Source organism: Canis aureus, chromosome 6 (assembly GCF_053574225.1).
Source record: "Canis aureus isolate CA01 chromosome 6, VMU_Caureus_v.1.0, whole genome shotgun sequence".
In the NCBI taxonomy this organism is placed as follows: Eukaryota; Metazoa; Chordata; class Mammalia; order Carnivora; family Canidae; genus Canis; species Canis aureus.
Window position 1 is genome coordinate 36868348 of NC_135616.1, and position 12556 is coordinate 36880903.

General features: G+C 41.7%; 1 pseudogene; it reads right to left on the reverse strand.

The window, feature by feature from the left end:
- Positions 1–10889: 10889 nt before the first annotated feature.
- Positions 10890–11002, reverse strand: LOC144316635 (U4 spliceosomal RNA; annotated as a pseudogene).
- Positions 11003–12556: the final 1554 nt, after the last annotated feature.

A 12556-nucleotide genomic window follows, 5' to 3' on the forward strand; every position in this document is an offset into this window, starting at 1 on the left:
TAAGTTACCCTTACCCTTAAGTACCAGGGGACTCTGACAGGTTTCAGCCTTCTAGTTGTTCCTACCAAGATGAGGCTGTGTTAGACCTTGCATCTCCCATGACTCAGCAGAGGAATGCAGCTCTGTGAGTGAGCACAGAACTGCCCAACCAAACCACAGTATCATGAGAAGTAATAAATAGTTGTCATTTTAAGACACTAAGGTTTAGGGTATTTTTTTTTTTTGAAGCAATAAATAATGGAAACAAAGATCTCTGTTGTAAGCTACTAAGATTTGGGGGTCACATTTTAAAAAAAAGATTTATTTATTTTGAGAGGTGGGGGAGAGGGGTAGAGGGAGAGAGAGAATCTCAAGCAGACTCCCCACTGAGTACGAAGTCCAACATGGGACTCGATCTCAGGACCCTGAGATCACGACCTGAGCTGAAATCAAGAGTTGAACACTTAAGTGATTGAACTACCCAGGTGCCCCTGGAGTCACTTACTTTTAACCTCAGTGCATCTTGGCCTATATTGACTAGTATAGCCAACAATGTGTTTTAACCAAATAATTCTTTTTTTTTATTAAGATTTTATTTATTTATTCATGAGAGACACACACACACACACACAGAGGCAGAGACACAGGCAGAGGGAGAAGCAGGCTTCATGCAGGGAACCTGATGAGGGACTCAGTCCTGGGTCTCCAGGATCATGCCCTGGGCCGAAGGTGGTGTTAAATGGCTGAGCCTCCCAAGCTGCCCTTAACCAGGTAATTTGATGTATTGAAATGGATTTATTTTGATTAGTGATACTTTTGAATTTATATCTAACATTTCATCTTGATATATTATCTGCCCTGCTTTTCTGTTTTCTTCATTCATTCTTCCTTTCTCTTGGGTTGAGTTAATTTTTTAAAATTAATGTTCTCATCTTATTTTGCATTTGTTTTATCATTTATATGCTACTTTACAATTATTATGGTTATTTTATTTTTAAAAAGCTTATTTATTTATTTAAGTAATCTCTATGCCCAAAATGGCACTTGAACTCATGACCTGAGGTTGAGATCAAGAGTCACATGCTCGGGGGTACCCAGGTGGCTCAGTGGTTGGAAGCCTGCCTTTGGCCCAGGACGTGATCCTGGAGTCCAGGGATCAAGTCCTGTGTCAGGCTCCCTGCATGGAGCCTGCTTCTCCCTCTGCCTGTGTCTCTGCCTCTCTCTCTCTCTCTCTCTCTGTCTCTCATGAGTAAATAAATAAAATATTAAAAAAAAATAAGAGTCACATGCTCTTCCAACTGAGTCAGCCAGGTGCCCCATTATGGTTATTTTAAATTGCCTAAGTAACTTAACAAAGTCTAAATATCTTTATCATCCTCCTGAGCAATACAAAGACTATAATACTTTAACTCAAATTATCTCTTGCCCAATTTACCAGCTACTGTTGCTTTCTATTCAGTTCTGTTGCATTTTATTCTTGTTATTTAGTTTTGCAAGTTGGACATTATTAATATTGTTGCATAGAGCCAGTGATTTATTTATATTTACTTACACATGTAGCTGTATAGTCATTGACTTTCACATTTGTCACCATTTTTGTCTATTGTTTATTCACTCATTTAGCAGGATTTTTCATTTATTGTTCCTTTTTCTTTGCCTGTAAGAATTATTTTCTGCCTGCCTGTAGTAGTATATTCTTTGGAATTTTCTTTAATGAGGATTTGTTGGGGGTGTGTTCTCCCCTTTGCTTTCTCTCTCTTATTTTGTCTAAAAATTATTTTCAGTTACTGCATGAAAGATAGTTTTTGTGGCTATAGAATTCTAAGTTGACTGTTACTTTCTCTCAGCACATTGGCAATATTAGCTCATTGTGTTCTGGCTTTCATGGCTGCCCTGAGAAATTAGCCATCCTTCTAACTGCCACTCCTTTACTGGTGATCACTCACTCCCTCCTGCCTATTTTGAATGTTTCTTTTCTTTTTTTTTTTTTAAGATTTATTTATTAATTTTAGAGTAGGGGAAGGGAAGAGGGAGAAGGAATCACAAGCAGACTCCTGCTGAATGTGGAGTCCCACTTGGTGCTCAATCCCACAACCCTGAGGTCAGACCTGAGCTGAAACCAAGAGTTGGACACTCAATGACCAAGCCACCTAGGACTCCTATTTTGAATGTTTTCTTTTTATCCTTGATGTGTTTCAATTATGGTATGATGACTAGATTTGTTTTCCTTGATTAGGATTATTTGGGGACTCCTGATTTTGAGGACTGATTTTTTTTTAAATTCTTAGCCACAATCTCTTCAGTTACTACCTCTTCCATGCTCTCTATGGTCTCTTTTAGGAATTCTGGTTCATCATGTAGAACACCTTCTTCTCCACCTATCCTACATGTCTTGTAAACTTTTGTTTTTTGCTCTGACTTCTGATTAATTTCTTTAGATCTACCTTGCAGTTTGATAATTCTTTCTTTAGCTACTATTATTCTACCATTTAAGCAGTTTATTAAAGTTTCCATTTCAAATATGCATATAAAATTTCTGGAAAATCTCTCTGATTCTATTTGGTTGTAGGTAGAGCCTTGTTGCTTGCACTTATTTCCAAGTGTCCCTTTTACTGCATAATTATAATGAATAAAATTATAGTTATTGTTTGTTTTGTGTTATTTAATTCATTACATGAAGTCTTTGTTGGCTGGATCTGTTATCTGTGTTTTTGCTAGATCTAACTAACTCATAATGTCTTGGCTTCTTGTGTCTTATGATTTTCAACTATGAGGAGCTAATTTTATTTGGAACTTTATTTATTTATTTAAAGATTTTATTTATTTATTCATGAGAGACACACAGAGAGAGGCAGAGACATAGGCAGAGGGAGAAGCAGACTCTCCTCAGGGAGCCCGATGTAGGACTCAATCTCTGAACTCCAGGATCAGGCCCTGAGCCGAAAGCAGAGCTTAACCACTGAGCCATCCAGGCATCCCTTATTTGGAACTTTAATCTGTGGGAATTCTTTATGAAGTTATAGTCCTTCAGAGAGGACTTGCATTCCTTTAGCTAGCCACCCAGACACTATCAGCCCAGGGCAATTTTAAAAACAACTTTGTTGAGCTATCATGTGCATATTGTAAATTTCTCCCATTTTAAGCATATATAGCAGTGAGCTATAGTACGTTTGCAAAGATGTGCACTCATCACTATTACCAAATTTTAAAACTTTTCTGTAATTCTTCAGAGATCTCTTTGACCATTTAAAGTTATCTGGCATTCCCACCCCTTAGCCCCAGGCAATCACTAATCTACTTTCATCTTCTGTAATTTTGCCTTTTCTGGCATTTCCTATACATGAAATCATATAATATCTGACTTCTTTCACATAATGTGCATAATGTTTTTGAGGTTCATTCCTGTTCCCAAGATCATTTTCAACTGAAGCCTAATCTTGAGATTAATTGGACCACATAAATAGTACAAATTCAGACCAAAATCCTGCGTGAGGTCCAGCTTATAAAATACACGATTCTGATGGAAGAAATTTTTTTTCCCACCCAATGGTGGCTGAAATAGACACATGTCTCAGCAGCAGAATCATTTATCATTTGCCGTTTATAAAGGGTGTAGTTCTTTGTGATTCTAGTTTTATGTCAGGGTCTCCGACCTTATCTCTAATGTAGCCAACAAAGTGGAAACTTGGAGGGTGCCTGGCTGGCTCAGTTGGCAGAGTGTGACTTGATCTTGGAGTTGTAAATTCAAGCCCCACGTTGGTGTAGAGATTACTTAAAAATAAAATCTTTTTTTTTAGTTTATTTTTTATTGGTGTTCAATTTACCAACATACAGAATAACCTCCAGTGTCCGTCACCCATTCACTCCCACCCCCCGCCCTCCTCCCCTTCTACCACCCCTAGTTCATTTCCCAGAGTTAGCAGTCTTTACATTCTGTCTCCCTTTATTAAAAATAAAATCTAAAAAAAAAACACAAGAAGACAAATGAAAACAAAGTGGAAACTCAGGGTGTTCAGTTTTCAGAAGTGATCCCCATGGCAACTCTGCCACTCATTTCCCCTTGGAATTCTTGCTTTTACTTTATTTTTGATGTTTGTGTGTTTTGTATGATTGTGCCAGTTCACCAGTGCATTTAGAAATGTAATTTTTACATTTACCCAGTATTTAAGATGTTTTCATGAAAAGAGATCTTCAGATATTTCATCTACCTGAAATAGAAGGCTGACAAATGCCTCTGACCAAAGTCACGTGCTCACCTGTTCAGATCTCAGATAATGAGGGGAAATTATTCGCATTCTGAGCAGAAGGCCATCCCAGCCTTGCCTGCTACCTCCTATCCTCCCTTACCTGCATAGTCTCATTGGGAGTCTTACCCATGGGGACACTTTGTTTAGCATGTGCTTCCCTCCTATACACCTGCATATACTTCTCTTATACAGCTTTGCTCATCCCTTTGCACTTGCAGTGGGTTGTTAAAAACAACCATTTCTTAGAATGCATTGGGAATTGCTAAAGTCTCTGACCAGCTTAATGCATGTCAGTATTTGTAGTTGAGGTGGCAAGGGCAGGAATCAGAAGTGAGGAACTGAGGCCTGAGAAGTGAGGAGATCTGCCCAATTTCACAGAGAACCAGAACTGGAGCCCAGACCCACAGACTCACTGGGATAATGCTCTTCCCTGTTCTGCCCCATGTTGGTGACCAAGAGAAATGGAGCAGGAGAATGTGGTCTTGGTTTATCCATTGATTTGAGAAGTAAAGCTTTTGGAGAGTCTCTGGATTTTCCTTCTCTTTGATTTCTCAGTCTCCACTGCCTCTTGTTATGTGAGAGCAGCAGTTGAGAAAGACAAACAAACAAGCAAACAAAAAGCCACTGCTGTTCTTTCTATTTTTAAACCATACGAATCATTTTAGAGGGAAATTTCTAGCTTCTCAGCATGTTGTCCCTGGCTGGCTGGCCTGACCCATTAACTGGAAGAGAGGGAGGGAGGTTCCCAGAGTTTCAATCTCAGACCATTGACCCCTTTTCAATGAGTTTTTTGCCACGTTTTGGGGGAAGGATAGTGTTATTATTAATTTGAAAAAAACAGACAAACATGGCTTAGAGAGAAATCCTTGGTGATTGAAAATATCATTAGAAACAAGCTCCTGGTGTTCGCTCTGTCATTTCCAAGTCTTCTGATGAGTTCCTTTTGAGCGCTGCACTGTATGGAGTTGGCTGAAGCCCATGACAGTGAACGTGTGTTGTCGGTGGAGGAGGGACAGGCAGGCAGGTGTCATTTAGTCACCTGCATTTGAAACGAAGACAAGCCCCAGACAGAATCTGCAGATTTGCTTCTGGTGCAGTTACCAGTCACTGCCTCCAAATCGCCTCAAGCTGTGTCTGCACAGTGCCAAAATGATGCACTGATGAGTGAAAAAAAGCAGCCAGGATGGTCATCTGAGTCATGGAGACAATCGCAACAGCAGAAAAAATCACAACCAAAACACCAGCTGTTGGACTGGATTCAATAGTTTAAAAAAAAAGAGAGTAAAAGAAATGTAACGGAAATTTGATTTTTATTTCTGATTTTTAATAAAAAAATATTTCAGGGGGAAATCTGATCTTGGTTGTTAAAAAGGATGCCTACGTAGGATTAAAAAAAATCCAAGGCAATATCCAAACCCCTTTCTCCATCCTAAGGAACCTTCTCAGGGGCTCATTTGCATGTAGGTAGATTCAAAACAGGTGAAGTTGTATACGTCTAATTAGGATGGAATTCGAGTCCTTCCCTGAAGCTGTAAAAAACAAACAAACAAACAAAAAAACAAACAAGTGGGGCCCAGAAACATGATAAAGTGTTCTTCAGGTGAGAAAGATTTGAAACTGCTGCTCTGGGCACTTCCAAGAGATTCCGGCATAGCCTTCAAGGCCACACCACCCAGGAGCTGCAGAATCGGCATGTTTCCCTTGTCTTATATAAATAAGAAATGCACAAATAAACATAGGTGGAACAATAAAAATCACAATGAATAATTTCAGCCATTGCTAGATCTTGAGACCTGATTTCATTTGCTTCTGACTGTCTTGGAAAGAGTAGGACAAAGCGCAAGAGGTAAGGATGCACCCGGTTAAGTCACAGGTGGTCGCTTTTGGTGTCCTGCCCCATATCCTTTTGACACTAACTGTTCTAGTGGATGTCCAGGCTTCCAAGAGAAAGCCTGTGTGACTTGCCAGTGAATTGGACTCTCCTTGCAGGCTGGGAGTGTTGGGGACTTCATGCCCTTGGGTATGGCTTTGAGGCAACGATTGATGGAAGCAGGTATATAAACATCCTGAGTACCTGAGTACTTGTCCCTCAAACTGGACAACTCTGGCCTGTTCTACACTGTCCATTGGCGTGACTGAGCTTCCCCTCAGTGCTCACCTGATTGCTGGCTCACATGCCATTACCTGCCTTTTCTTCCCTGTGTTACTTTCTTACTTCCCTTCTGGTGCTTGTTGGAATCATCTCCCAAATAAAGTATTTGCACTCAAATTCTTGTCTTCCAGGTTGTTTCTGGGGGAAATCCAACCAAGACATAGGGGAACTTTTCCCATTCACTAAAAGTTCTTTTTATCTGATTCTTTGTCCTACTGATTTGGCCATGGATTCAAAGCATGTTGAAGCTGAGAGTGCAGAAATCACTGCCCCAGTGGTGTATTTTATGTAAAAGGAAATGGAAGCTCATAGGACACACAGCCAAGTGGTTACAGAACAAATACTAGAAGCCAGTGGCCCTGCGGCCCCCCCCCCCCCCCCGCCCCCGGCTGGCCTTCCCCAGTTCCTACAACTCACTGCCCTAGGCACCCTTTAAGAGTCTTGTTTAACCAAGAATCCTCATGGCAGGGTTGCAGCTTGAGAAATCACTGATTATCTCCCTTTATCTATCAGGCAGGACTTTAGATAAGTCAACATCCCTATTATTATTATTATTATTATTATTATTATTAAAATATTTGTTTGAGAGAGAGAGACAGAAAGAGAGAGCATGAGAAGGAGGAAGGGCAGAGGGAGAGGGAGAGAAAATCTCAGATTCTCTGCTGAGGGGGTACCCAACATGGGGCTTGATCCCAGGACCCTGAAATCAAGACCTGAGTTGAAATCAGATCTTGGTTGTTAAAAAGGTTGTGAACAGGCTGTGGGGAAGAGGAAACAGAGGGGAAGCAAATTATAATGCAGAGTGCTCTGAAAACACAGTGGAGGCGCATGTAACCCAGTGCAGGGTTTTCCAGAAAGTCTTCCAGGAAAAAGTGGTGTGTCAGCTGAGACCAGCAATTGAGTTAGGAGAGGTGGGTGGGGGAAGTGTTTCAGGCCCCCCCAAAACGGCCTCTGGAAGGCTGTAGGAGAGACAGCATAGTTCCTTGAGAAGGACTGAAAAATATTCAGTCTGGCTAAAGCTTAGATGGAGTGGGAGCAGGTGAGGCCTGGGAGGAAGGAAGGACCACATCACCAGGGGCCTCTGAGGCAGGGAGTGAGACTGGGTATCATCTGGAGGACAACCGAACAGCCACCCAGATTACCTGAAACAGAGGAGTGACATGACCGCAATTACATCCTAGAATTAATGCCTTGATGGTCTCTGTAGAACAGATTAGTAAGGTGCAAGCCAGGAGGCTGGTTTGGCCAGATCAACAGTGGCCCGAGCTGGGGGTGGGGGGCTAAGGGGATGGGGTGATGACAGCAGAGCTAACTAGGAGGGAACTGGAGGGGCACCAGGAGGTTGGGTGAGGGGTCAATCCCACAGCCAGCTTCAGCAACTGGGTAAGTGGCGTTGTTGCCCATGTGCCAGTCCTATGGTCAACGGAGAGCTCAGATCTGCTGGGATCCTGTGGGAGGAAAGAGCGGGAAGTCTGCTGTCTTCCAGTGTAGTCTGGAGAGAGGACTGACACATGGAACACACAGCAGGGAGAAAAATCAAGCATGAAAATGTAAAACACCAAAGCAATAGGAGAGCAGAGAAGAGAGGAACATATGCTTTATGATGTGAAGTTTCCAGTACATACCAAAGTGAAGGATACAGTGTAATGGATCCCGGCGTACTGATTGCCCAGGCTCAAGGCCAGTCTTAGTTCATCTCTACTCCTCATCCCCCAGCCCCACTGGCTTTTTGAAGTAAATAGAGACTCGGTAGCATTTTGTCTGTAATTATTTCAGGAAATATTTCTTTTTTTTAAATTTTTATTTATTTATGATAGTCACACAGAGAGAGAGAGAGAGAGAGAAGCAGAGACACAGGCAGAGGGAGAAGCAGGCTCCATGCACCGGGAGCCCGACGTGGGATTTGATCCCGGGTCTCCAGAATTGCGCCCTAGGCCAAAGACAGGCACCAAACCGCTGTGCCACCCAGGGATCCCTCAGGAAATATTTCTGAAACAAAAGTAGTCTTTAGAAAAAAAAACATAACCACAATACCTTTATTGCACCTAAAACATAACATCAAATATCCAGTGTTTAAATTTTCTTGGTATATCCATATTTTTACAAACATTTTATATATGTTTGTGTGACTGTGTGTGTGTGTGTGTGTGTGTGTGTGTGTGTGTGTGTTTTGGTCTGAATCAATGTCCAAATAAAGTCCAAATGTTGCACTGGATGTAACTTAAAAAAAGTAGACTTTATTTTTTAAAACAGTTTTAAGTTCACAGCAAAACTGAGAGGAAGATGTAGAGATCTCCAATATGGCCCGTTCCTGACCCCTGCCTCCTGCACAGCTGCCCCCATTATCAACACCCCCCACCAGAGTGGGACATTTGTTACAATCTGTGAGCCGACACTGACACATCATAATCACCCAAAGACCACAGCTTACATTAAGGTTCATTCTTGGTGCTGTACGTTTTGTGGGTTTGGTCAAATATATAACAACATGTACCCACCATTATAATATCCAACAGACTAGTTTCACTCTTCTAAACATCCTCTGTGCTTTCTTATTCACGATTCCCTTCGCCCAATCCCTGGCAACCACTACTTTTTTTTACTGTTTCCGTGGTCTGCACTTTATGGAATGTCCTAGAGTTGAATTCCATTGTCACAGTATGTAGCCTTTTCAGAATCACTTCTTCCAATTGGTAATATGCATTTAAGTTCCCTTCATGTCTTTTTGTGGATTGGTAGCTCATTTCTTTTTAGCACTTGAATAACATTCCATTGTCTGGATGGATCACAATTTATTCACCCATTTACCTATTGAGGGACACCTTGATTGCTTCCAAGTTTGAGCAGTTATGAACAGAGCTACAAACATCTCTATGCAGGTTTTTGTGTGGACATAAATTTTTAGCTCCTTTGGGTAAATACCAAGGAGCACAATTACTGCTTGTCTTTTAACCTTTAATCTATAAATCACCCTTCCATCTCTTCTTATCCTTATAATTTATTTTTGAAGAAACCGAGTTGTTTGTTCTTATAGAATTTTTCTCAGTTTGATTTTTTTTGGCTGCATCCCTATGATCTTGTCTATGTGTTTTCTTTATCTGATTTATTTTCTATAAATTGGTTGTAAAATCTAGTGGTATTATTAGATTCAAATTTGATTTTTTTTTTTTTTTTAGGTAAAAATATTTCAAGGGGGTGTTCAGTGTGTCTCCAGGAGCCTTTTCATCAAGCTGCCCTGAAGATGGTGTCGTGAGGCTAGTGAGGGAGATTGCTTCAAGTGATGTGGGCAGAGATGTTTCTAAGGTCTTCAACTTATAGGCATCTACTGATTGCACTGATGCATAAAACCAGCTACTATTTGGGTGCATGTGTGTATGTGTGTGTGTGTGTGTGTGTGTGTGTGTGTGTATGTGTCTTTATGTATGGATTTGCTCTCCAGAATGAGAAAAATATGGGAGTTTAGATTGCAGCTTAACCAGGGAATGCTAAATTTTCAGTCTTCTCAAGGAAATGGAGCTTAGTGAAGAGAAGACATCCTGATGCCAACAGCGAGGATTGTACAATAATAATAATATCACCATAATAAGGAGCTGGGGCCACAAGGAACAAGGGAAATGTGTTTTCATTTCCGAGCTGACTTTACTATGGCAGGCATTTTCACTTTCTACCCGGGTCCCTTTTTAGTTTTTCCATCTGTATTTGACAATTACATTAGTTGTTACGTTTAATACCTGGGATAGGGGATCCCTGGGGGGCTCAGCGGTTTAGCGCCTGCCTCTGGCCCAGCGCATGATCCTGGAGTCCTGGGATCGAGTCCCGCATCGGGCCTGCTTCTCCCTCTGCCTGTGTCTCTGCCTCACTCTCTCTGTGTGTCTCTCATGAATAAATAAATAAAATATTTTTAAAAATACCTGGGATATTTGTTCTTAGACTTCTATGACTACTGCTAATTCATGGAGCAGTCTTTAGTCAGTGGTTGAAGTTCATATTACTGCAGTACTAGGAAGTTCTAATATTGTTCAGAATGCATTGCTCCTTCATGGATTGCCAGGTTTTCTGACTCAAGTCATGAACCCCCGTGAGTTGGTATTCATTAAAAGAGGACACTCCAGTTTAAAGCCCTACTCCTTTTTTTGTTAAGTGAACAAAGGGGGTAGAGAAATGATTCCTTGGAACCAGGGTTAATGCTGGACAGCTTTTTGCACATTCCATGCCAATGGCTGGTTTTCAAGGAATTCTGGAAACATCTGTGACTGGTAGAGAAAAACCTTTGTAATGCCCACCCCCACCTCCTCCCACCGCCCCTGGGCTTTTCCTCCTCTAGCGCACAGCTCACGCTCATTGCCCTATCTCAGCTCCAAATGTCCTCTCAGTGGGAAAGTCTTCTATTCTCCCTGCCATGCTTGCCCATCTTCTTATGGCTTGCTCAAGTACCACTTTCTCCATGAAGTCTTCCCTGGTCTCAACTGCCCAAGGCTCTCAGGTCTAAACCACAGTTTAGCATGTACATTTAACTTGTGTCATTCATTAATTGCCTCTTGTGTGTTACCATCATGACTTTAATTAGCAACAATCGTGCCTCGGATAAACCTCATTGGCTACGATGCTGCCACTGCGCAAAGCTACCTTCATGACTTTAACTGGAATATAAACTCTGGGAGGATAAAGACAGACCACCTCGTCGATATCTTTAGTACACCCCACATCCCGGTCATGCTGCAGGTACTCAATACTCTCTGTTGATCAGTTGTTCCGTATTTGTGGAAGATGAGGGGGTAGAGAGTGAAATTTCAAAATGAAACTTATGACCCACATCAATAGCTTAAAATGTAAAATCATTAAATTATCAACAATTGGTTCAGATATGCGTTAAGGCCTGTATCAAAGTCTTGTCTTCCCTCTGCTGCCACAAATGCATACTGGGCTTAGTGCTAGAGATGTAAAGATGACAGAGATACAGAGCTTACAACCTTGTGAGTAGCTATCTTGTGACATGGCTCATGCTATGCTAGATGCAAGTCCCAGGTGATGGGATGTCAGAGAAAAGGGTGAGAACGTCCTTTTGGAAGGTCTTCCTTCATCTCTCTCCCTCCTTATTGACTTCAGTAGGTAGCTTTTCCAAGGATGGGATTTTGTAACATTACTGAGTAATAGATTCTGGCATGATTATCCCTTCACACTGGGAAAAAGGAGTTTCACATGTGGCTTTAGAGCACAAGTCCTGGAGTTCGACCTGGATTCTAGTCACAGTGCTGCCTGCCACTGTCCAGAGTGGCCTTCAGAAAGCCTTCATAACCTCTCCCAGCCCAGTTTCCTTCTATGAAGAAGGTGGATGATCATTACTCAACCACAGGAGTAAGATGAAGATTTAAGAGAGTGACTTAGGGGTTGTGAATCTGGTGCATCATGAACACTCAGCAAATGTTGGCTGTTACATGGCTAGAAAGCCTGATTACCTTTCTCTTCCCCTTCCTAACGAATTAAGTTCTTTTCCTCTGCCATCATACATGCTGTTCAGCCTCAGAGAACTATCCCATTGGATTCTAGGGCTTTTATTTCAATAGCAGGAATACCGTTTAGATAGATAGAAGACAATGAGGGGACAGGAACTTGGAGGTTCCTGGTTCTGAGCCTGCTTTCCATCACAACTGCTGCCTTTGCTGGGCTTACTCTTTACCAAGTGCAGAGCCAAGGGGTGAGGATTTCTGTCTGTCCCACTGGGACATAGGGGGTGAATGAGTTAACATTTACAAAGTGCTTTGAGCTCCTTGGAGAAAAGGTGCAATCTAAGTATTCTCATTACTGCATGAATAATAGATGGGCATAAAGCACTTTGCAAATATGAAGTTCTTTAGCAGTGCTAAATAATACTTCCACCAAACTACCTGTGAGTGAGGGGTCAGTTCTTGAAACTCTGAGGGTTCTGGTCTTGGCTGTCACTAATGTGAATGTCATTAATGTCACTAATGATCACAGGCAAAATCATTTTCCCCAACTGGGCTACAGCAGGAATCAGGGCAGTGCAATTTGTAGGAGGGAGATGATGACTCCCTCAAAGCAGGGCTAGTTTCTGGGCAGAGATTCTGAGCAGTGACTGTACCTACCTCCTCTTCCTCCTTGCTGCCTTTGTTCTGGGTATAGAGGGAGTGGGATCCTCGCATCCAAGACTGTGGAGAAA